This window comes from Odocoileus virginianus, chromosome 23 (assembly GCF_023699985.2).
Source record: "Odocoileus virginianus isolate 20LAN1187 ecotype Illinois chromosome 23, Ovbor_1.2, whole genome shotgun sequence".
Taxonomy (NCBI): Eukaryota; Metazoa; Chordata; class Mammalia; order Artiodactyla; family Cervidae; genus Odocoileus; species Odocoileus virginianus.
Window position 1 is genome coordinate 4717867 of NC_069696.1, and position 26406 is coordinate 4744272.

General features: G+C 41.5%; 1 protein-coding gene across 15 annotated transcripts in view; it reads left to right on the forward strand.

Annotated features, from left to right (window-relative positions):
• The first annotated feature begins 12674 nt into the window (after positions 1 to 12674).
• Positions 12675 to 26406, forward strand: part of ERC1 (ELKS/RAB6-interacting/CAST family member 1) — a 265228-nt gene continuing 251496 nt past the window's right edge. For 7 of the 15 annotated variants that reach the window (XM_070453238.1, XM_070453242.1, XM_070453246.1 and 4 more), the window contains exon 1: positions 12678 to 12916. The gene's annotated coding sequence lies outside the window, so the exon portion shown is untranslated. Of the gene's footprint in view, positions 12917 to 13072; positions 13093 to 26406 lie in introns of those variants that run through there. The other 8 variants (XM_070453248.1, XM_070453249.1, XM_070453251.1 and 5 more) reach the window with 5 other exon arrangements.

Consider the following 26406-nt stretch of genomic DNA (forward strand, 5'->3'; position numbering starts at 1 on the left):
CAATTTTGTGTGTTTTTTTGGCCATAGCACCCAGCGTATGGAATCTTACATCCCCAACCAGGGATTGAATCTGTAGTGCAAGCATGAAGTCTTAATCACCAGACTGACAGGGAAGTTCCTAGTCTGTCAATTTTTTAATGCAGAAAACCCTAAGATGACAATCATATCATCTGTGAAAAGTAATAGTTATATCTCTTCCTTTATTATCCTTATAAATTTCCTTTCCTGTGTTAGTGTGCTATTTAGGATGAGGATAGAACACTGATGGAAGTGACAGCAGTGGCTTTGTCTTGTCCCTAAATTAAAGAAATGTTTTTTTGTTTTTCCATAAAAAAAAAAGTTTGCTATACACATTTATAAATAGCTTTTTATTATAGCTTTCCTTTATAATCATTTTGCTAAGTTTTCTTTGTCATAAAAATATTTCTTCTGCATCTATTGATATGATTTCTTCAATATATTATGGTAAATTGCATTGGTTTTCTAATATTAATTCACGTTTGTACACTTGGGTAAACTCAACTTAGTTATAAAATACTATTTTTTAAATACATTTTATCAGTTTGCTACTAACATCTTTGCACCTTTCTTCATATGATTGCTTTGTAATTTAATGTTCTTATACTATCCCTGTCTGGCTTTTGTATCAATATTTGATAACTTCCCTAAATGAGTTGGAGTGGAGAATTTTCTCTCACTCTATTTTTTCGGGGTGGGGGGGAAATTCTCTAGAAGACTTGGAATAAGTTTAAAATGAACTTTTCCTTGAATATTTCCAAGAAACAGATCTATAAAACATTCTGGACACTTTTTTGAGTGGAAGATTTTTGATTGATTTACTACAAACCAAATTTCTTTTCTAAAGGAACATTCAGACTTCTACTACTTCTTCAGTCAGTTTTGGGAAGTTATAGACAAATAGTGTCTGGTTAGATACATCCATGTTCACGAATTTTTCTGATTATCATCTTGCTGTCTTTCAAACCCTTTTCTAGGATTATTTTTCTCTGAAGTATCATTTAGATTTTCCTTTAATGAAGATCAGTTGGTAATAAACCATGTGCTTTTGTTTATTAGAAACTGTTATTATTCTGTCCTTGATCTCACCCATCAGTGTTACTGGGCACACAATTCTGATGACAGTTATTTTCTGTCAGCACTTGGAGGCATTATTCTACTATCTTCTGGCTTCCCTTGTGTGTTCATAAGTCTGCCATCAGTCTAATTACTATTCCTTTGTAAGTGAGTCAATCTTTTATTTGATCTCCTGTTATAGGTTGAACTGTGTTCCTTAAAAAGACAGGTTAAAGTCCTAACCTCCAGTGTTTAAGAATGTGACCTTATTTTGGACACAATTAGTTAAGGTAAGGTTGTACTGGAGGAGGATGGGTCCTTAATCCAATATAACTGGGTTCCTTATCAGAAGAGGAAAAGAGACAGATACACAGATGGGAGGCAGACAGTGCTGCAGATGCAAGCCATGGAATGCCAAGGACTGCCTGCAGATTACCAGAAACAAGGGAGGGGCAGAAGGGACTCCCCCTTCTGTTTAGAAGGAGCAAGGCCCTGCTGTCACCTTGATTTTAGACCACACGCCTCTAAGGCAGAGGAACCAGAGATCAAATTGCTAACATCCGCTGGATCATAGGAAAAGCAAGAAAATTCCAGAAAAATATCTGCTTCATTGACTATGCTAAAGCCTTTGACTGTGTGGATCACAACAAACTGTGGAAAATTCTGATAGAGATGGGAATACCAGACTACCTCACCTGACTCCTCAAAAACCTGTATGCGGGTCAAGAAGCAACAGTTAGAAATGGACATGGAAGAACCAGCTGGTTCTTAATTGGGAAAGGAATTCGTCAAGGCCGTATACTGTCACCCTGCTTTTTTAACTTCTATGCAGAGTACATCATGTGAAATGCCGAGCTGGATAAAGCACAAGCTGGAATCAAGATTGCCGGGAGAAATAACAATAACCTCAGATATGCAGATGACACCACCATTATGGCAGAAAGTGAAGAACTAAAGAGCTTCTTGATGAAAGTGAAAGACAAAAAGCTGGCTTAAAACTCAACATTCAAAAAACAAAGATCATGGCATCCGATCCCATCACTTCATGGCAAACAGATGGGTAAACAACGGAAACAGTGACAGACTTTATTTTCTTGGGCTCCAAAATCACTGCAGATGGTGACTGCAGCCATGAAATTAAAAGATGTTTGCTTCTTGGAAGAAAAGCTATGACAAACCTAGACAGCATATTAAAAAGTAGAGACATTATTTTGCCAACGAAGGTTCGTATAGTCAAAGCTGTGGTTTTTCCAGTAGTCATGTATGGATGTGAGTTGGACCATAAAGAAAGCTGAGCACCAAAGAATTGATGCTTTTGAACTGTGGTGTTGGAGAAGACTTGAAAGTGCCTTGGATTGCAAGGAGATCCAACCAGTCAACCCTAAAGAAAATCAGTCCTGAATATTCACTGGAAGGACTGATGTTGAAGCTCCAATACTCTGGCCACCTGAAGCGAAGAACTGACTCATTGGAAAAGACCCTGATGCTGGGAAAGACTGGAGGAAGGAGAAGGGTATGACAGAGGATGAGATGGTTGGATGGCGTCACCGACTCGATGGATAGGAGTCTGAGCAAGCTCTTGAAGTTGGTGATGGACAGGAAGCCTGGTGTACTGCAGTACATGGGGTCACAAAGAGTTGGACAAGAGTGAGGGACTGAACTGAACTGAACTGAGCCTCAAGAACTGTGACTCTTAATTCCTATGATGTTAAGCCACTCAGCTGTGGCATTCTATTCCAGTAGTCCTGGGAAACCAACACAAATGAATTTAAGACGTGTTGTCCTTTAGGTTCTCAGTTCCACTGCATTGTATCTAGGTTGGATTTCTTTTGACTGATTCCGTTCTTAGCAACTCCTGATCTGTAGATTTATTTTGCTTATTGGTTTGGAAAATCCTCACCCATTATATGAACAGACACTCACCTCCTTCCATTATAATCTCCTTAAAGTACTCTTAGTAGGCTTAAAGTAGGAGACTGCCTTTTCTACCCCCTCTTTAAAATCATCATATTTTCATCTCCTTGTCTCTCCGTGCTGCATCCTAAGCAGTTTGAGAGCTTATCAAGCAGTTTAATTCTTCCATTGCATCTTCTACCTCATTTTGTTCTTCAGATGCATCTAATGTCTATTTACAGTTTTTAAATATCATTGTTTTAGAGGCTTCCCTTGTGGCTCTTTGGTAAAGAATCTGCCTGCCAGTGCAGGAGACATGGGTTTGATCCCTATGTCAGGAAGATCCCCTAGAGAAGGAAATGGCAACCCACTCCAGTATTCTCGCTTGGAAAATCCCATCAAGAGCCTGGTGAGCTATAGTCCATGGGGTCACAAAGAGTTGGACATGAGTGAGCAACTAAACAATTGTTTTAGAAGTTTCTGGCAGATTGATAGTTGTCTCACAATCTATATTATTGTTGTTAGAGAGTAGTCTCTATATTATTTCAGTAATATAACTTCTTAATTTTAACTGGATACATGCCCATCCACAACAAAATCTGTTTTTCCAATTTGCCCTTCAGCAAGGAATGACCATGAGCTAAGCTCTTACCATGGGATATAAACAGAAGTGGCGTGCACAATTTTTTAGGCAGTTTTCTGAAGGGGAAAGGCATATACTTTCCTACACCACTATGCTGGACCTTGCTGAGTGACTTACTCTGGCTAATGACGTGTGAGCACACAGGACATATGACACAGCTGAGCAGAGGCTACAGTGAGTTTCCTCGGCTTACCTCCTGTGCACTTGAAATGCAGGTGACTATTACTCCTTTAGCCTGGCTCCCTGAATGGGAGGCAGGTGGATCTGACATAGCACAGCACAGCAGCTGACTGCCCCTCCCTCCAGCTGTCAAATTCCAGCTAAGTCAGAAATAAATATTTGCTTTCTTTTATAAGCTACTGAGTCTTTGAGAACAATTCCTTTACTTTCTTGCAGGCCAGAAATTAAAAATTATGCATTTTGGTAATTTATTCATGATTTAGTTTCCACTGCTCAGTGACTGTGAATAATGATGCTATAGCATTCATATACAAAATATTGTGGTTTTGTGTGGATATTTTAAATTCTCTTATCTATACGGCTAGGTGTAGAATTGCTGGTTTTTGTTTTTGTTTTGTTTTTTTGCCACACCATGTGGCATGTGAGATCTTAGTTCCTGGAGCAGGGATCAAACCGGTGCTCCCTGCAGTAGAAGGTCAGTCTTAACCACTGGACTGTCTGGGAAGTCCCTAGAAGATAAGGGTCAGACTGTTTCACAAAGTGACTGCACCATTTTACATTTCCACCAGGTGTCTATGAGGGTTCTGATTTCTCACTGACAGTTACACACCTTTTTGATTATGGCCATCCTAATGGGTGTGACACCACCCTTCTGGCAGAAAGTGAAGAAGAAGTAAAAAGCCTCTTGATGAAAGTGAAAGAGGAGAGTGAAAAAGTTGGCTTAAAGCTCAACATTCAGAAAACTAAGATCATGGCATCTGGTCCCATCACTTCATGGGAAATAGATGGGGAAACAGTGGAAGCAGTGTCAGACTTTATTTTTTTGGGCTCCAAAATCACTGCAGATGGTGAGTGTAGCCATGATATTAAAAGACGCTTACTCCTTGGAAGGAAAGTTATGACCAACCTAGACAGCATGTTAAAAAGCAGAGACATTACTTTGCCAACAAAGGTCTGTCTAGTCAAGGCCATGGTTTTTCCAGTGGTCATGTATGGATGTGAGAGCTGGACTATAAAGAAAGCTGAGTGCCGAAAAATTGATGCTTTTGAACTATGGTATTGGAGAAGACTCTTGAGAGTCCCTTGGACTGCAGGGAGATCCAACTAGTTCATCCTAAAGGAGATCAGTCCTAGGTGTTCATTGGAAGGATTGATGCTGAAGCTGAAACTCCAATACTTTGGCTACCTCATGTGAAGAGCTGTCTCATTGGAAAAGACCCTGATGCTAGGAGGGATTGGGGGCAGGAGGAGAAGGGGACAACAGAGGATGAGATGACTGGATGGCATCACCGACTCGATGGACATGAGTTTGAGTAAACTCCGGGAGTTGGTGATGGACAGGGAGGCCTGGTGTGCTGCAATTCACGGGGTCGCAAAAAGTCGGAGACGACTGAGCAACTGAACTGAACTGAATGGGTGTGAAGTGGTTTCCACTGCATTTCCCTAATAACTGATGATGTTGAGCATTTTTATACGTACTTATTGGCTATTTATATAACTTCTTTAGAGAAATATCTATTCAAATCCTATACCTATTTTTTAATGAGTTATATTTTATTGTTGAGTTTTAAGAATTATCTAAATGTTCTAGATAAAATATTAGATATATGGTTTGCAAATTTTTTTTTCTCATTCTGTGAGTTGTCTGTTTTTTCCTGGTGCTGTCTGAATCAGTCTACTAGGGCTGACATAACTAAATACCACAGACTGTATATGACCTCATTTAACCTCAATTGGCTCTTTAACAACCCTGTCGCCAAATACAGACACATGTGGGTTAGGGCTTCCACACATAAATTTTCAGAGAATGCAGTTCAGTCCAAAACACTCTGTCCTCTGGATACCCCAAATTCTTGTCCTTCTCACATGCAAAACACATTCACCCCAATCCCAAGTCTTAACCCATTCCAGCATTGACTCCAAGCACAAAGTCTCATCTGATCCTTGGGTACGGTTGAGACTTGAGATATGATTCATTCTAAGGCAAAATTCCTCCCTAGCTGTGAACCTGTGATACAAGCTATGTGCTTCCAAAATACAATGTTGAGACAGGCATACAGAGATATTCCATTCTGCAAGAGAGAAATCAGAAAAGAGAATGGGTCCAAAGCATACCCCAAACTGAGCCTCTTTTAAGGCTCAAGAAGAACTCTTTTGGGCTTAATGCTCTGCCCTCTGGGCCCACTGGGGTGGCAACCTTATCCTCTTGGTCCTGAGTAGTGGCTCCATCCGCTCAGCCCTGGGCAGCAGTTTTATTCCTGAGGTACTGGTTGGTAGCAGGCTCCACTGAAACCAAGGAGACAGCCTTGCCCCCCAGACGTGTATTCTGTGGGCTGGTGGCTGGAGTAGCAGCTGTTGATCCCTGAATCCCATTTGTTGTCATTTTTCTGTTTTCTTGATGGGTAATGTAACTGGCAGCCAGATAGCTCTAGTGTCCTATCCTAAGAATCTCAGAAGTCTGACAGCATTCCTCCATTTTCTTGTCTCTATGCCCTTAGTCCAAATTGGTGGTGTTTCTGCCAGTATAATCTTAGTTCTATTCCTGGCTACTTATGAGATAACTGATGAAATCCATAAATTGGACCCATGATATCTTTATCAAATGGTTGTCCAGCTACACCCTTGACATGTTTCCCAGGACATTTTCTTTTTGTGTAATATGGATAGTAACTGAGTTCTGTGCGTAATTCCAACATGTGAGGAGTGGGGTGGTTCCCCACACCAACAAGGAGCAAGTCTCTGGGTACCAGCTGGGTGTCCTACATCTCGACTCAATTTTGACACTATCTACACAGAGACAGCATCAGGCTGTGCAGGTCACAGACTGCTGTACACCCCTCTCCCCCATCTCAGGATGCCAGGTGCAAGCTAGGTTGTTACCTGTGCTTCTGACCCACTGGCCACAAACTACAGGTTCCAACAATCTCTCCCAACTCAGGATGCCAACTGTAACTCCAGGCTGTGACCTATACTTCTGACTGACTGGGTTATTAGTCAGAGATTCTCACAACTGCCTTCTTGCGTTTGATTAATTTGCCAGAGTGGCTCACAGAACTCAGAGAAAAATTTTTACATACTGGATGACTGGTTTATTATAAAAAGAACAGCCAGATGGAAGAGACGCACATGGCAAGGCATGGGGAGAGGGCGCAGAGATAACGAGCCCCCTCCTGCTTGCCTCTCCCCACTTCTCCAGGCAGTCGCCAACAGGCAGCTCTCTGAACCCTGTCCTTGCGGAGGGCTGTGGAGGCTTCATTACTTAGATATGATTGATCAAATCATTGGTCATTGGCAACTGATTCAGCCTCTAGTTTCTCTCCCCTCTGTGGAGGTAAGGGGGTGGGGCTGAAGTTCCAACACTGTATTCCCTGGTTGGGTCCTTTGCTAACAATCTCCATCCTTAGGGCTTTCCAAAAGTCACCTCATTAACATAAACACTTAAATAACAGGATACCCATTTCACCTTTATGGCTCTGAAAGTGATTTCAGGAACAGAGGAGCAAGGACTAAACACTACAAGAAAAGTTCCTGTTGCTCTTGTCCCTCCGGAAATTCCAAGGGTTTTGGGAGCTGAGTCAAGAACCTTGGATGAAGACCAAATATATATGAGAGATATATTTTAGTTGTCTGAATGACCAAATGTGTATTTCTTTTTTTAAAACTGAAGTATAGTTGATGTATATTATGTTAGTTTCAGGTGTACAACATAGTGATTTGACATTTAAACATATTACAAAATGTTCACCAATATATTTTTCTTGCAAGTTACAGTATTGCAGATAAGCTAAGAATTTTCCAAATCTTCAACTTCTGGTTCATTTTTGCTTTACAACTCCTTTAATTTCTCTCTCACCTCCTGTATACTCTAAGGAGTAAGAAGAAATTTGGCTGCACCACAAACACTGCTCAGAAATTCCTGCAGCTAAGTATCAAAGTTTATTACTTTTAATTTCTACCTTCCACAGAACCACTAGGAAACAGTTTGGCCTTCTCTGCCACTTTATAAATAGAGTCACCTTTCCTCTGGTTTCCAATAGCATGCTCCTCATTCCTGAGATCTCATCACAGTCACCTTTTAACTTGCATTAATTCTACCAAGAGTGTCTCTTCAAGGTAATCTAGGCTTTTCCGAAAACGCATCTCAAAAACCTTTCAGCTTCTACTCATTGTGTGCTGTGTTGTGTTAAGTTGCTTCAGTCATGTCCAACTCTTTGGGATTCTCAAGGGAAGAATACTGGAGTGGGTTGCCATGGCCTCCTCCAGGGGATCTTTCCTACCCAGGGATCGAGCCTGAGTCTTCTGCAACTCCTGTGATGGCAGGCGGGTTCTTTATCATTAGTGCCACCTGGAAAGCCTCTATTCATTACCCACTAGCAAAGCCCCTTCCACATTTTTAAGGTATTTGTTATAGTGGTACCGGTACCCCACTTCTCAGTCCCAAAATCTGTTATTAGCCTGGTAGGGCTGACGTAACATCACAGACTGGGCAGCTTAAGTAACAGTAAAGCATTTTACACATTTCTGGAGGCTGGATATCCAAGATCAAGGTGTTGGCAGATTTGCTTGGTTTGCAAATGGCCATCTGCCTTTCCTCAACCTATGGCAACCACTCTTACGCTTTTTGTCTCTATGACTCTTACTATTACCAGTACCTCATGTACATCCCACGTACAGTCCTTTTGTGATTGGGTTATTTCACTTGGCATAATGTCTCTAAAGTTCACCATATTGTAGCATGTGTCCGAATAGCCTTCCTTTTCAAAGCTGAACATACAAAAGTTTTGAATATTCCATTTTGATGGAGTCCAGTTTTAAAATTTTGTCACAGTTTTGGTTTCATAGTTAAGAAACTATTGCCTAATCCAAGGTCATAAGGATTTACACCTGCTTTTATCTAAAATTACTTTAGTTTCAGCATTTATATTTAGGCCTGTGATCCATTGTGAATTAGTTTTTGTGTTGTGAGGTAGGGGTCCAATTTCATTTTTTTTGCATGTGGTTATACAATTGTCCCAGCACCCTTTGTTGAGAAGGGTTCCCAGTGAATCAAATGCCCACAGATGTGTGGGTTATTTTTGAACTCTCAATTCTTTTCCACAATATATACTTCTATTATTATTCCAGTACCACATATTACCTTGATTATTGTAGCTCTGTAGTCAGCTTTGAAATCAGGAAGAATGAATGTTTCAACTTTTTACTTCATGATTCTTTTGGCTTTTCTGAGTCCCTTGCACTGCCATGTGAATTTTAGACTCTGCTTGTCAATTTCTGGGGGAAAAAAGCAACTGGGATTTTTGATAGGATTGCATAGAACCTGTAGAACAAATAAAGGAGTACTGCTTATTGTAACAATGTCAAGTCTTCTATTTCTTGATCACAATTTAGCTTAATTATAAACCCTATACTTTGTGTCTTCCCATCCTCTCAATAAGCCAAATAATTCCTCACTCCGTCACTGGCCACTTTTCCTACTTCTTACACTACATTTTAGCAACTGTTTCTGATTCTGCCAACTACAGACATCTCTGGAGTGCTTTTACCTTTACCTCTACCTTTTCTCTGTTTTACATCTTCAACTGCCAGTCATATTTTTTACCTTTACATTGTCAACATCAGTATGCTTTAACTACAGCAAGATTAGAAACCTGCACTAAACTTTCTATCGAGTAATTATTCAGTTCAACTCTTTTTCAGATTTCTCTCCCAGAATGCCTATTCTTCCACCCCAATCCAGCCTAGCTATTTATTTATTAATTTTGGCTGCACTGGGTCTTCACTGCAGCACAAGAGGGCTTCCCTTGCCGCAGAGCACCAGCTGTAGAAGGCGCAGGCTCAGCAGTTACGGCACAAGGGCTCAGCTGCCCTGTGGCTTGTTGGACACAGCTCTGACTAGATATCACACTCATGCCCCCTGCGTTGGAAGGCAGATTCTCAACCACTGGACCACCAGGGAAGCCCTAGCCTGGCTCTTGGGACATCCCTTTACTTCTGAATTAGATCCACTGATTCCTGGTCAGTAGTGTTGTCAGATACCTCATTTCTACCTCATTGTTAAGTAACTTTGAAAAAAAAAGCCTATGTGGGCGCTTGACGTTTTCAATCTCTGCATATCTGAGAATGTTCTCATTCTGATCTTTTAACGATAGTTCAGCTAGGAATAGTTGTTGTTGTTTTTTTAATTAAAAAAATTCCTAGAATTTCAAGCTCAAGAAGTATTTCCCTCAGAAACTTGAAGGTCGTTATCTTCTCATATCTATTGTTGCTGGTAAGAATTCTAATCACAGTCTTACTCTTTTATGGGTCACTTTTTTCCTGGGAAATTCAGGACCTTCTTGTATCTTCAGCGTTTTAACATTTCACAAGGTTGTTTTCCGTTTTTGCTCTCCACCAGTGGACATTTTTTAGCTCCGGGAAAGTTTCTTCCATTATTTTTGGGATACTTTTCCATCTTTTACTTACTGTTTTCTCTTTCTCTTGTAATATTAGTCCTGTTGGATTGACTTTTTTTTAATATTTTCTCTTGCAATTTCCATCTCTTTGCATATTTCTTCTATTTTCCTTAAAACTTCATGGACTTTACCTTTCAATAAAAGTGAATTTACAATTTTGGCAATTTCTTATTTCTAATTTAAGATTTACTTTTTGTTCCTGGTGTGTGAACTTATATATTATCCTTTTTTCATAGCTGTAATAAGCTTGGGAGCATACTATATTTTTTTAAGTTCTCTGAAGTTTCTTTTTCCTCTATGGTCACAATTTCTCCTCTGTCAGCCCCAAGTTGGAGACTTCCCTTAAACACCTAAAAGCCCTTGGTTATCTGTTCATATTTAAGATGAAATAGCTGGACGCTGATGACGAATTTTTAGAACCTGGGAGGGTCTTGCCAACTTCACTCTAGGGTGAGTGGGTAGGAAGCTGGCTATTGTGCCAGAATAAAGAATGCTTTACTCCTAGTCATTAAATGCTCCCCAGAGATTATAAGAACTTGACTTTTAGCTCGGGATAAATGCCTAGCTATTGTATCTGAGGTATGGGGTGGGGAGGGCTGGGGTACTGTTGTTCTACATAGAAACCTTTATTTAGTTTCCTTGTTTTCATCCCTGCTTCTCCCTCTTGGTCTGTTGTGCTGATGTCTCCAAATTTCAGTTTCTTTAAATCACTTTTAGCTGCTAGGCCTCCTTCCTCAACTGCAGTACCAATTCCCTACACCTATTCCAAAACAATGGTTTCTTCCATTTTGTTTAATCAGACCACACTCTCTCAGTGTAAAATTAAAAAAAAAAGTTTTGGTGGCTCCCTTCCCATTTTGTGTCCTGTACTGGTTTGTATCATTTTTCATTTCTTTATAAGCATTTTAACAGGGTTTTAGGAAGAGGAGGCAATTAGAGAACTTACTCAGCCAGCTTTAATTAAAAAAAAAAAACCAAAAACAAACCCTGGGACTTTCCTGGTGGTCCGGTGGTTAAGACTCCAAGTTTCCAGTGCAGGGGGAATAGGTTCCATCCCTGGTCAGGGAACTAAGATTCTGAATGCTGTGTGAGGTGGCCAAAAAAAAAAAAAAAAAAAAAAAACCAAACCTTAAATGTAGATTAAAAAAAAAAAAAGATATGTAGGGCAGAGTAGGCAATAAGAAACAAGAACAATGGAATGACAAAAAAGAGAAAGCAAAAAAATTTTCTAAGCCTGTGATGTGGACAGTATTCCTGTGTAGGCAGAACAATGCTTAACTTAGCATCTTCCACTCTTCAAACCCACACATTTCAGGGTTTGAAGATAAACCTGAGACATCTCGTCCACACCCCACTTTACAGTTAAGAAAAGCAAGACCCAGAAGTACTGTGATCTTCCCAAGGTCACACAAGTAGAGGATGGGCGAGGGGAAACCAGGTAGATAGCATCAAGTCCACTTTGCTTTCCTTCCGCCTCCTCACACTGCTAGGGAGCTTACAAGACGAGCGGATCCGTAGTCAGGTGAGCAGGACCGTGAGAAATGGTCACAGGGGGACAGGCTTTTCCTGGGTGAAGAGTCTGACAAAATCAAATGCTTTAGGACGCTTCGTTTGGCAGGACCGCGCCGTCCCCCGGCCGCGGTCCTGACCGTACAGAAGGGGGCGACTGTGTAGCAGGATCCGGGCCGGGGGAACCCGAAGGCGGCGACGCTGGGCGGAGGGGGACGCGGTGACGAGCGAGGACCCCGAGGAGGGGCGCGAAGGTGGCGGTGGGACCACGAAAGAACTCACGCTGCTGTGACTCAACTGCTCTCAGGGTGTTTAGTTACTGATAAAACACTCGCTGGCAGGGGCTGCAAACAACCCACATCATCACTCTTCGGGCGGCGACGGCTTACCTACTGCCTCACAGTAACGGTGCGCGCCTCAGACTAGGAAACCTGCCAGCGCTTCGGCACCACAATCTGGGGTGCCCGACGCGGGGCCGCCTGCCACTCGCGAGGACAGGGAAGGCCGCCGAGGTGAACCGCGGACAGGCCGCCGGCAGGGTCTCCCGGGCGGTGCGGATAGTCCGAGGGCCTCGGGGCGAGACACCCACCTGCCCCGGGAGACCTGGGCCCCGGCTCCACGGCACCGGTCCGCCGAGGCGGTGGTGGTTGCCCACTGTCGGTGCCGCGCCGCCTCCTACGGCAAGCGGGAGGAGACAGACGCCGAGCGCCCCGCGCAGGGAGTGTGTACGCGTGTGCGCCCGCAGCCGCCAACCCCCAGCCCACCAGCCCCTTAAAAGCGGCGCGAGGCCCGCGCACTGCCGAATCGCCCTCCCAGGAGGCTGCGGGACGGCGAGCGGGCGCGGCCGGGAGGGGGCGGGGCTCGCGCTGACGTCGGCCCGGGGCGGGGCTGAGGACTCGCGCAGGGGGCGGGGCGCGGTGACGTCGGGCGCCCGGGCCGAGCTGTGGCGGCGGCGGTAGTGGCGGCGGCGGCGCCCGGGCTGGCAGCGGCATCGGCAGCCCAGAGGAGGGTGAGACGGCCGCGGTGGCGGCAGCTCGGGATCGGGCGGCGCCTGGAGCTTCCCGCCCGTCGCTGGCGCCAGGGCCCTCGTCTCTCCTGCGCCCGCTCCTCCCCACGGCCCTGGCTGGGTCTGGGCAGCGCGCCCCCGGGGAGGGCGGAGCCGTAGGTGAGGCGCGGGGACCCCTCCCCCTCCGCGCCCTGCCGGGGGGGATGGGACGTCCGAGAGGGCGGCCCCACCCAGCCCACCGGCGGGTGCCCCTGGACCGGCTGGAGGGGCGGCGACGGCGGGGACCCGCGGGGGCTGCGGGCGGCCGGCTTCAGAGGCGTGATGTTGCGGGCGAGGTGGGGACGTGCACGCCTCGGGGAGCCCCGGGAGGCTGGGGTGCGGTCGGGTGGGTCTGGGGTTTGGGTACCGATGTGCAGCGTTGAAAGAGACGAGAATTCTGGTCTCTCCTGTGAAGTAGTAAGATAGGAGATGGAGGGTTGGCTTCCAGAAAGGAGATGAGCTGTGGATGTTGCCTTTTAGGCAGTTGGAGAAGCTATTGCACTAGGTCTCACGTTTCTACTTAGGGCTTGGGGTCTTTTTTTTTTTTCTCCCTTTAGGCGGGGTGGGGGTCGAGGAGGGAAGCTTTTGGCTCAGGGTGGGGAAATTGTGGAGCGTGGACGGGTTAGGAGTTTTACACCCTTGAAGAGGAGCAGAGATCTTGGGTTAGACAACTTCATTCTGGCAGCAACATTAGGTGATAGGTCCCTTTACACTTAATTCCTGAAAGGCGTTATATTCCAGTCTTTTATTTATTTATTTTGGTGCCTAAACGATCTGTGTACCTCATCTTCAAGTTTTATCCTGGCCCTTAAGAGAAGGCCCGAGGATCAGGTGGTTCCTTTGGAAGTCACGTTTCTGAGGAGTAGTTGCAGGTGGTTGTGGTTGACTGCTTTGGATGGATGAAATGAACGATTTGCACATTCCTGTTGGCTCTAATTACGTGAAACATACTTAAATGTTTTAAAGCACTACTGTCTTTTGCAACTCAGTTTTTAGTAGATCTTGACAGTTAGCTAGCCTGTGTTTGATAATTACTGGAGATTTCTGAAGTTTCTCAATTGCATGTCTTTATTAGACACTTAAAATGAAGTGGAATAAAATTTTTTGGTAGGTCCCTCCATTTTTGAGAAACATTCTTAAAGTCAGGTGCTCCTAAAATGTTTTTGGGAGCATGTGTCTGTCACTGCATAGGGAGAGGTTACTAAGACTAAGGTTCTTCACAGCAGTGTTTCACAACTTAGCACATTAAATCAGAATCTCCTTTTCTGGATTTCTGCTCCCCATCAGATTACAGAACTCCCTGTCCTTACCTGTCAGTTAGTATCATTTAAGCGATTTCTTGCTGGGAAAACAGGCCTTGAGATGGACATGTATTATGTAATGGATGGAAGTAGGTATGACTCTCTCTAATTGATTTATGGAGGAAGAGAAACCGTCATGAAATGGAATTTAAGCAGTGACTTTCCCAAAGCTTATTCAATTTATTTGGGAACGTAGCCAGAGAAGTGCTTTCCTGTAACCCAAGAGAGAAATATACAGGGTGAGTGTCAGTGGTTGCCTTTTTTAATATGTCTACTTAATGAGCAGACTGTTATCCTCCAGCAAATACTTCTGCTTGAAGAAACTTATAGGAAACAGATGATATAATAGCTATTAAGTGAAAATAGGTGTGGTCCACTTGTAATTATAAACAAAAGATTTAATTAACTATTCAGACAAGTCAGATTACAAGTTGATATAATAATGATTTTGATACTGGATTAGTCACTTGGAAAGATTAACATTCACATACCTGGTTTTGGCTTTTGTCTTATATTTTGACTTAATTGAATATATATGGGGACAGATGTGAACTGAGATACCAGGTGAAATTATGTGTGTATTTTGCTAAAATGACATTTCCATGTCTGACAGTGGGAGGTGGTTCTCCTTATTGGAATGCAGTCATATAATTTGGGAAAAGTGTAGGGTGATCTATTTCTCTTTAGGATTTCTTATGTCTGAGAAAACCACTATGTTTTAATTTTAAGAAATGTCATTTACTAGTCATTACTGTGATATCTTTGTTGAGTCTACTGTGGTATTCCCCCCCCCCCTTTTTTTTTTTTAAATTACTGAAGTCAGATAAGTGTGTCAGTCCGTTAGGTCAACTTTAATACTGAAATGAAAAGCGAAGATTCTTAAAGCAACAACTGCTCTTTTTCTATGCTACATTTATGATTTTAGAAGCAGTATAAGAGATATTTCATGTGTTTTGCACATACTGTGACAAAAATGGAGAAAGATAAGGGAATGAAATATTTTGGCTAATTACAAGCAGTGTATTGATTATGGATTTTCAGACATACAATGTAATAAAGTAAATTAAGCATAAATGTATGTGTAATACAGTTTATTTCTATAACTTGCTTTTTCAAAATGTGAGCCTTTGGGGTGCTGGCTTATTCATTTATTCATTCAACAGTTATTTTTTGAGTATGGTTCTGCGTACATTTTTTAGCCATTGGGAATATAGTAGTGAACAACACTGATAAAAATTCTAACCTTCATAGAGCTTACCTTCTGGGGAAATGAAGAGGAGCTCAGCAAAGGAGATTAATAAGAAAATTAATAAGAGGCCATTGAGGTAGAAGGAAAACCAGGAGAGTATGGTGTACTGGAAATGAAGGAAAGGAAGTTTTCAAGGAGGAGGGAATGATCAACTGTGTCATTGTTTAAAGATGTGTCAGACTGTTGGGCAGGAAAGAATTCTGACTGATGTCTAATAACAGAGAGATGACTAAATGCTTTTTAGTGTGAGATGGAGGCAAATGGAAGAATCAGTTTTTTACTTCCTTGGATTGATTTAAAATAAATATATGTATAAATATATATATTTAAATTATATATAAATCATATATTTTATGATTTATATATGATTAATATAAAATGTATATTTTATATTTTAAAAAAATCATATATATTTAAAAATATATATATTTCATACTTTATTCTTTTCAGAACAAAATATGCATCCTGGGAGTTTATACTTGTACTAAGGAGAGGGCTTCCCTTGTGGCTCACCTGGTAAAGAATCTGTCTGCAATGGGGGAGACCTGAGTTCTATCCCTGGGTTGGGAAGATCCCCTGGAGAAGGGCAAGGCTACCCACTCCAGTATTCTGGCCTGGAGAGTTCCATGAACTGTATAGTCCATGGGGGTCACAGAGAGTCAGACACAACCGAGCAACCTTCACTTCACTTCAAGGAGAGGTATGATGTTATTGTTATTGATCATATATACACTTATTTTTTTTAAACACATGTATCAAATCAGAAGTTATAAAAATACACAGGGAAAAAATAAGTCTCTTCTCCATTCAGTTGTTCCTGAAGGCAGACACTGTTTTCAGTTTCTTGTTTTTCCTAACCAGTGAAATTTTGTGCAATAATATGGCATTAAGCTATTTTAAAATTGCATAAAAGTAACAAGTATTTTATCCTCTAGGTATTTTTTTTCCACAGGCTTAATATTTGTTTTTTTTTTTTTTTTTTTAATTTTTTTAAATTTTTATTAGTTGGAGGCTAATTACTTTACATCATAACAGTAGTTTTTGTTATACATTGAAATGAATTAGCCATGGATTTACATGTATTCCCCATCCCAATCCCCCCTCCCTTAATATTTGTTTTTATAATTTAAGTCTTAACTACCCACAGATCTTTTTTAAATATAATGGATTTATTGAGGGATAATCCACATACCATAGAATTCACCCATTAAAGTGTACAGTTAAGTTTTTTTTTTGGTACATTCATCACCATGATCAATTTTAGAACATTTTCATCCTCTCCAAAAGAAGTCCCAAACCCATTAGTGGTCATTCCCTGACGTTTGGTTTTTAAGTATTGTTTTACATAGTATATGGGAAAAATGTTTGTGAATTACTTTATTTTCAGTTAAATGACAGTGAAGCCATTTAGTGTTTACTTTTAATATTCTCTTTTTAAAAGCAGTTTTTAAAAATATCCATTTACTTGGTTGCGGGTCTTTTAGGTGGGATCTGGTTCCCTGAATAGGGATCGAACCTCAGCAAGGAGTTTCATTGTAGTGGGAAAAGAGGAAAAGTTAACAGACTTTTGTGGTCTGCTATGTTAAGTGCTTTGATAGGTGACATACAGATTTCTACATCAGCTTATAGGATGGATCCCTAATAGGATTGTGGGAAGATCTAAGATGAGATCTCCTAAGGATAAGTACGATTTGGCTAGATGAAAAGGATGCACGTGGAGGAAACAACATGTGCAGGACCCAAAGGCAAGAAAGCGATAAGGCAGGTGAGTGATATGAAGATGGTTTGATCTGGCTGGAATGTTGTGGGCATCCTTTTCCTTTCTGTGAAAAGGTATGCTGTCTTAAAAAAAGCAAAATAATTACAGTATTAATTTGCTTAACCTGTGGATTGCTGTCACTTCTTAGCTATAGAACTTTGGGTGAGTTACTTTATTGTCTGAAACTCAGTTAATTTTCTCATCTGTAGGATGAGAATAATAGTCCTATCCGATGTGATTATTGTGAAGAATAAATGAGATAGTGCTCATAGAGCTTGGAATACGGTGAATACTCTAAATCCCGCTGCCCTGATAAGGACATTGGGGTGGTGGTTTTGATGATGTCGTGACAATGATCCTGAAAAATGGAATTCCTTAGGGTATTTTGGAGCCTCAGAGAGTGCTCAGGAGACTGGAAGATGACCTGTCATTTAAATTTTTTTTTTTTTCTGGGAAGAAAGAAGTGACTACCCAAAACTTGAGACCAGCACCATTCAGCGGAACTTTGTGTGATGATAGGAATGTTCTCTTATTCACCATCAAATACAGTAGCCACTAGTCACATGTGCCCTTCTTTTGTAAAGATTATTTGGTGTGAACCATTTTTAAAGTCTTCATTGAATTTGTTACAACAGTACTTCTGTTTTTTATGTTTTGGTTTTTTGGCCCCAAGGCATATGGGATCTTAGTTTCCTCAACAGGAACAGAACCTGCATCCCCTGTATTGCAGGGTGAAGTCTTGACCACTGAACCACCATTGAAGTCCCCTTATGGGCCTTTTGAACACTTGAAATGTGGCTAGTGTGACTGACAGGCTGTATTGTTAATTATATTACAATTAGTTTAAATAGCTACTGTGACTATTGGCCACTATACTGGGCAGCACAGTTATACACTTAAAGGTTGAGGAATCTCATATTGAATTGTGGCAGTATTATAGAGTCGATAATTCTAAAAGTTAAAAAGTAGTTTTAGAAGCTTCACCAGGGGATTGGATTACAGCATGGGTGAACTAGATCACATCAGACAGTAGCGCTGTAGTTTCCTAGAATTGACATGGCTCCTAGACTGATAAAGGAAATGTAGTAGTTGTAATGTGTCTAGACTTCAGCTAGATCCTTTCATGTTGTCTTTGTGGCAAATATGAAAAATTATGTCAGAGATTTCATGAGAATAGGAACTATATGTCATGTGTTCTCTACTGAGCAAATAATAGATGCTTACTAAATATTTGATGACTGAATGGATAATGGTACACTTAAGTGAAGTCCCAACTGGCTATAAATGGCCCTCCCCAGAGAATAGAGAGTAGCTCACTGAAGATGATGGATTAGGGGAGCTGGTGTTAGATGGACACCTCATCCGTGTGTATAGTGTTGGAATGATCCAGGAGCAGTGGCACCGGAGGTAGTAGCCATGAGAACCAGTGGCCAGCCTACCCTTACTGAGCGTGGAGGATGTCCAGGTCATCACTAGCTGATGGTGAAGAGGCGGGGGTGGGAAAGACTGTGTTACTGAGTAGCATGGAAGGCAGAGTCAGGATTTTTATACGAGGGTTCAGAAATAGTGGTCTGGAGGTGGCAGTGGAAGAAAGGAGGGTACCAGCCTCATTTCCCAGTATCGGGCGTGGCACGCGGGCGTCTTCACAGCCTCCACTTGAGAGGACTGCGTGGGAAGAGCATCCTGGAAGAGCCAGTTCTCCGTCAAGGCAGAGGTACTGAGCACCTTGAGAGGAGTTCTTTGGTAATAGAGTGAAGTTCCTTGAGAGTGTATTTCCCCACCCGAGTGGCTTCTTTTTTTTTTTTTTTTTTTTTATCATCACTTAAACTTTAAGAGAAGCCTCTCTCATCTTAAACAGATTCTTCAGCTCATACTTTCTCTGTCTCTTGCTTTAAGTTGACTTTTGCTCTTTGCTTTACAGCCAGACTTTGTTGAGAGAATTGTCTGCCTTTGCTTTATGTTTCCATTTCCTCACCTGCAGTTTTCTTCTCTGTTTCTGTCTGGCTTCTGTCTCCACAGTTTCACTGAAACTGTGTTGCTTGAATTACCAGTGTCTTTCTTTAAATGCACTGGCTGTTTTTCTATCCATTTATTTAACCTCTTAGCAGCCTTACTGATAGTCCATTGGTATGCAGTGAATTACCCCCAAACTTAAAACAACAGGTATTTATTGTTTCATAATTTCTTTGAGTCAGGCATCTGGGTTTCATGTGTCTGATTCAGGGTCGCTCAGGAGGCTGCAATCAGGTGTCGACTAGGACTGGTTATCTCAGCACTCCACTTGGGGGAGGGTCTGCTTCCACCTCAGTTGTGTGACTGTTGGCTGGCCTGAGGTCCTTGCTGGATGTCTGATGGAGAAGTCAGTCTCTCTGCCATTTGGGTCTCTGTGTAACATTACTCTAGCAACTTGGTACCAGTTTCTCCTTGATTGAGGGGTCTGTGGAGGAGGAGGGAGGTACTAGTCCTTCTTTTTGTAACCTAACCTGGGAAGTGACATTGTATCACTTCTGCTGTATCCTGTTCACTGGAAGGGAGTCCTAGGTCAAGCACAGGCTCGCGAAGATTACACAATAGCAAGAAACTCAAAGGTAGATGTCGTTCAGAGCCGTTTTCAGAATTGCATACTACAGCTGCATTTGACACAGTCAACTTCTCCTTCTTTGGTAGAACTCTCACTTTTCTCAGAGTCTTTAGATCACACTTCTGTTTTTCCTTTCTGGTTCTCTGGGCTGTCTTTCTAGTCATCTTTGTTGAACCTTTTTCCCACAGTCATTAAATGTTTGAATTTCTCTGGGTGATCTCATCACCTGTTCATTTTTCATGTGTGTGCTGAGTATTCGTGTTGCCTTACCTCTTTAGCTTTTCCTCTCTCTCCTGTCAAAGAGCTGTTGTCCAGTGTTTCCACTCGAATGCCCCTTATACTCAACAGATCCAAAACGAAATGTATGTGATTCCTGCTCTTCTCTGGGGTTCCTTCATTTGTGAAATGACACTACCAGAAATACGTGTAGTGTCAGTTACCTTGCGGCATGTGGGATCTTAGTTCCTTAAACAGGGATTGAACCCACATCCCCTGCATCAGAAGGTGGATTCTTAACCACTGGACCACCAATAAGTATAAGTGTTAGTCACTCAGTCGTGTCCGAATCTTCATGACCCGGTGGACTGTAGCCCATCAGGCTCCTCCGTCCATGGAATTCTCCAGGCAAGAATACCGGAGTGGGTTGCCATGCCCGCCTCCAGGGGATCTTCCTGTCCTAGGGATCGAACCCACGTCTCCTGCATTGCAGGCAGATTCTTTACCACTGAGCCACCAGTGGTAAAGGGAAGCCCCTGACAGTGTCTTTTGAAGAACAAGATTCTTAATTTTAGTGTAATCCAGTTAGTGTTTATGTGGTTAGTGCTTAAAAAAAATTTTTTTTTGATGTGGATCATTTTTAAATTCTTTATTGAATTTGTTACAATGTCATTTCTGTTTTATGTTTTGGTTTTCTGGCCACGAGGTATGTGGGATCGTAGCTCCCCAGTCAGAGACTGAACCTGCACCCTCTGCACTGGAAGCAAAATCTTAACCATTGGACCGCCAGGGAAGCCCCTGGTTAGTGCTTTTCCTGTGTAAGAAATCTTTCCCTACCCCATGGTCCTGAAGTTACTCTTTTGTTATTTTCTTGGAAGTGTTACTATACCTTTCCCATATAGCTCCATGATCTGCCTATAATTGATTTTTGCATATGTTTCAAAGTTTATTTTTGTTTTTCCGATATGGCTCCTGATATTCTCAGCATCATTTATCGACAATTCCTTCCTTTTTCAACTGCATTGTAATAATTCGAGGCTCTGTTCTGTTCCACTTGTTTCTCTGTCTTGGTCCAGGGCCAGACTTAGTTACTGTAGTTTTATAGTAAGTCTTCATGCCTGTTAAAGTGTTCCCACCTTATTTTTTCCCCAAGAATGTCTTGACAGGCATTGTCAGTGACCATCATGGTCAGTGATCAGGAATGGTATCAACATAGGGACAGATGTAGACATCAATGGAAATGAGTAGAGAGTCCAACTATGGACACCTATTTATAGTTAATTAATTTTCAACAAAGGTGGGAGGGTAATTCAGTGGAGGAAAAGATAGTCTTTTTTTTGGTCATCTATTTTTTTTTTACATTGGAGTATAGTTTCTTTACAGTGTTGTGGTGTTTTCTGCAATACAGCCAAGTGAATCACCTATACGATGGGCTTTGTCAGTTATGTTAGAGTCTAGAGTTTGACCTTGGGGCAATGGCAGGACTTTGGAGACTTTTGAGTAAAGGAAATAGCAAACTTTATTTACATTTTACAAAGAGTGGGTAGGAGGAGGCTAAGTGGAGAGGCCGATTAAGAGGCTGGGCCTTAATCTTGTTAAAGCTTGAAACAGAAAGTAGTGACAGTGAGGATAGAGAAGCATCTGGAATTGAAAGCTTTATTTATTTATTTTTTTTGAAAGCTTTAAAGAACACAGGACTGGCTAACTGAGTGTCTCTGTGTGTGTGTATATGTACGTGTATGTACATGTACTTTTGGGGAAGAAAGGGCAGTTGGTGGGGAGGGAGGAGACAGGTGACGCCCAGACTTTTGGATGAAGCAGATAGGTTAGCAGCAGTGCTGTCTTAATACAGTAGTCATTATATATGGGTATTTACATTTAAACTGATTTAAATGAATTAAGATTTGAAGTTTAGTTTTTCAGGCACACTAGCTGTATCTCATGTGGCCAGTAGCCAAACGGGAGTCATGATATCTGTATCAGACAGTACAGATAGAGAATATTCTCATTGGCACAGAAAGTTCTGCTGCAATTTTTGGTAGCAACTAGCTCTTCCCCCCAGAGAAGGCAATGGCACTCCACTCCAGTGCTCTTGCCTGGAAAATCCCATGGACGGAGGAGCCTGGTGGGCTGCAGTCCATGGGGTCGCTAAGAGTCGGACGTGACTGAGCGACTTCACTTTCACTTTTCACTTTCATGCATTGGAGAAGGAAATGGCAACCCACTCCAGTGTTCTTGCCTGGAGAATCCCAGGGACAGGGGAGCCTGGTGGGCTGCCGTCTATGGGGTCGCACAGAGTCAGACACGACTGAAGTGGCTTAGCAGCAGCAGCAGCTCTTCCCCCAGAGGAAAGTCAAAATAATAGGTGGTGTTCGCCGGTCTCCAAAGAGCTCTGGCTCCAGGGTAACCTAGCGGATTCTGTGAGTCAGACACAATTACTACCACCACCACCATCATCCAGTCATTGCCAGATACACAACACTTTGATGATCAGATAAGGAGCCAGAGGGATGGTGATGCTGTTCAGTGGGCTGTTGGTGACTATGGTGGGGCAGCAGGAACCTCTGGGAAGACTGCTGTGCAGTAGACAATCATGTGAGCCACTTATGTGATTAAAATTTGAGTAGTCACATTACAGAGTTAAAAAATGATGGTTAGAGTTCATAATCTTATAATGTATTTTATTTAACCCAGTGCATCTAAAATGCCATTTTCAACACGTTGAAACATGTCATATTTAAAATGAGCAACTTTACATTCTTTCTTCATACTGAGTACTGAGTATTTAAAATCAATTGCATACTTTAGCATAAATTAATTCAGATGCTGTGATTTATCAGAAATACTTGATCTGTACTTAGAGTTCATAACATCTACAGTTGGAAAAGTAGGTTCACACGCCTAGCCCATTCCAAACATGCTTAAAAGTTTTCCAGTAATTATCAGGTTTTTAAATTTAACTTTTAATTAACAATGAAATAACAAATTCAGTTCCTCAGTCTCATTAGTTCTTTTCAAGTAAACAGCCATGAGTGGCTAGTGGCCACTATATTGGACAGTGCAACTCTGGAATGACCAGTGACATTCACTTGGTAGTTGGAAATTCAGGTCTGGAGCTCAGAAGAGAGGTGCAGGGACAGGCAGGTGGATGGTAGGGACTGTGAGGAATGTGGAAATGAAAAAAACAAGCTTGATTTTGGACAAGCCAGTATTAAGTTCTCTGTGTGTTAGTTGCTCAGTCGTGTCCAACTCTGCAACTACATGGACTGTAGCCTGCCAGGCTTTCTCCATCCACGGGATTTTCCAGGTGAGAATCCTGGAAGTGGAGTTGCCATTTCCTTCTCCAGGGGATCGAACCCAGGTCTCCTGCATTGTAGGCAGACACCTTACCATCTGAGCCACCAGGGAAGCCCTAGTTCTCGGTACTCCCTTAAAAAAATCTGGAAGTCTGTCTGGTGAGAGTAAGGTGGTTGATGAGTGTGTGGCATATTGCAGTGGTTGAGTCAGATGTGTCATCTTGGGCAACTCACTGAGCCTTTCTGAGCCTTAGTTTCCCCATCTAGAAATGGAATAATACAGTCTTTGCCTAAAAGGCTTCTTAGGAGTGTTAAAGGGAGCCTTCATGGCAGGTATTAACCATGTATAGTGCTGCGTCTCCTCACTTCTTGGTTGACGTTTCTTGTGGAATGTGATCATGTACTCAGTCGTGTCTGACTCTGCGACCCCCCATGGACTGTAGCCCGTCAGGCTCCTCTGTTTAATACTTTATTCTTTATCTGTTTGAATCTTCATTCTTTTTTTAGGGAAAAAAACGTATTTTAATTATGCACATTGTTATGAGCTGAATCCCAATTTCTGAAGCTTTAAATTATGAAGAAAAGTATACCTTAAAGTAAAGGAAATATACTTATTATTCACATGGATGAATGCTCATTATGGTCTGCACTCTATGTTAAATGCTTTATATGATGCTGTGAAAGGTTTTTTTTTTTGCTGTAATGTGCGATGTAACATGATATTTCTTTTGTAAAGTTTCACTTAAGTAGAGTTTGTAATAGAAAATCTATTTTCATTCTGGAACTTTGGAATGTATCATGGTCTCATTCTTTGTCTTAGTTATTCCAGGAGCCACTGTATTCTGCTTGAATCTTTTTGGATATTTTTAAAATTATGATTTGATTGTATTCTGGGCTTAATCTATAGAGTCTCTAATTCTACATATGGGTATAAACATGTAAAAAATTATGATGAAAAAATCCCTATGTAATTCATGGTATTTAGAGAAGCATGGTAACCAAGAGGAGAAAAATGGACTCTACTGGGTCAAAGAGGAAGGAACTGTGATTTTTTTTTTAATGGCTCTGCAGATTATTTCCTCTGGTCTGTCCCTCAGCTCCCAGCTTGCCCATTATATCTGGCACTGTACCATTTCTCAAGTGTGTTGGATAAGATGACAAACATTTTTACAGTACCCCCATGTACTGCAGACCTAGTGTGTGCTGGAAAACCTTGCTGTCTTTTTCATATCATGTCCTGTGTACTTCCTTACATCTGATGTTAGGCATCTGTGTCTGTGTTGTAAATAATGAAAAATTTAATGATGCATTTCGGGCTAGCAGATAGGTTTGCTGTTACGTGCCAACCGCATTTTGTGGTGGCAGCTGGAAGTGCTGTGTGGGATGGGTTTTTGAGCCCAGGTCCCAAAGGAAGAAATGCTCACCCTAAATGAAAGTGGCCTTTCTCTTTCATTTCTGTTTAAATATTTTGAACATTTTTTTCCTTTTAAAAAAGCCCTATATGCCCATTTGGAAACATCTGACAACTGTTAAGAAGAAAGCGAACAGATTGCCTACCATTCTTTGTGATGAGCTTATGTGTATGCAGTTGACCCTTGAACCAATCGGGGTGGATATGAGGGGCTCTGACCCTCCCTGCAGTCGAAAATCTGTGTATAACTTATAGCTGGTCCTCTGTAACGGGGTTGCTCCATGTCCACAGATTCAGCCATCTGGGTATTGTGTAATACTGTAGGATTTACCGTTGAAAAAAAAATCCACATGTAATTGGATGTGTGAGGTTCAAACCTGTTGAGTTCATGGTTAAACTGTATTTGTGAAATGGAGAGTATATGTGCAAATGTATGTTCACTTTTATTTACTGTATTATAAACATTTTTCATATCAGACATTGGTTATAACATTGGTTATAAATGTGTTTTGTAGATGGCATGTAATCATAAAGATTTCACTTAAACATTTCCCAATTGAACAAGTACTAATAAAGTTGGTATATCATAATGTAGTGTTTTTTCCTACATTTTGGATCATTTAAGTAGATAGGGTTTCCTGGTTTTGGAATTACTGGATCAAAAGATGAATGTTTTTAAGACACTTAACCGTTTTCAAACTTATTGCTTCCCAAATGCTCTTTATTTTTTTGAGGATGAAAGCAAGCACTTAGAATACAAATACTTTTATTATTTTAAGGGAGAAAATAAAACATTGGATACTTACAGTTTTTCACCTAAATAATTAAATTTATGAAATGTTTCTTTTCAGACATGCAAAAAAGATTGAGTTGTCTAATAAATACCTGTGTACTCACCACCTAGTTTAATGTATAATTATATAGTTAAAAACTTTGTGTTTAGTTCTCCCTGGTTATAAATGTGTTTTTACCAACAGTGATGTGACTGTTTAACCTTATCCCATAACACAGGTCTATATCCAAGACCTTTGGGGCCAGAATTCAGAATTTCTTAGGTTTCAGAAAGGTGATCGGCTGTGTCTGCTATGTATTATCTAACTTTCCAAGCAAGGTCAGGGAGCACCCTCCAGTTCCTTCATCAGACACATTAGTATTTCGATATCAGTTCAGGTGTGATTTTTGTCATGAAATTACTTAAAGAATTTGGTGGTTTTCAAAGGTTTTTAGAATTGAGATACATGGTCGTGGACATGTGTGTCTCTCCAGTATACTTGTTCAGTGTGGTTGGTCTGGTAGCGTTTGTTGAACTGATCGTAACGTAGTATGAGATGTGCTATAAAATGGAAAGTAACTGCTGTCCAAACTGTTTAGTATTTTAGGATTTGTAGAAATCAAATAGCAGTGAGGACTGGAGTCACTGGGGAAGGCTACACAACCTAGAACTTGGCTCTTTTGAACTAAGTAAGTAGTTCAGGTCACTCACTCAAGTAGAGAACAACCATGATTAATAACATTTTGTTTACTCCAAGTATCTGCTTGACAAGATACTTGTCATGGTGAGAGCTTTGATAGACCTTACAATTAGCTTAACTGATTGATAAGAATTATTAAAAGCCACCATTAAGTTGATCATAACTGAGTCACTCAACCTTCTCACCCTTCCATAAAAAAGAGTGAAGTGATACCTGTGACGGGTGTGGTGATGGCTGCCGTTAGCAAGGGTCCTCTCTTCCTATCAGTGTGTGATCACAACATGCCTGGCCTCACAGGTCTGTAATTTTTGGTCTCCAGGAGGAT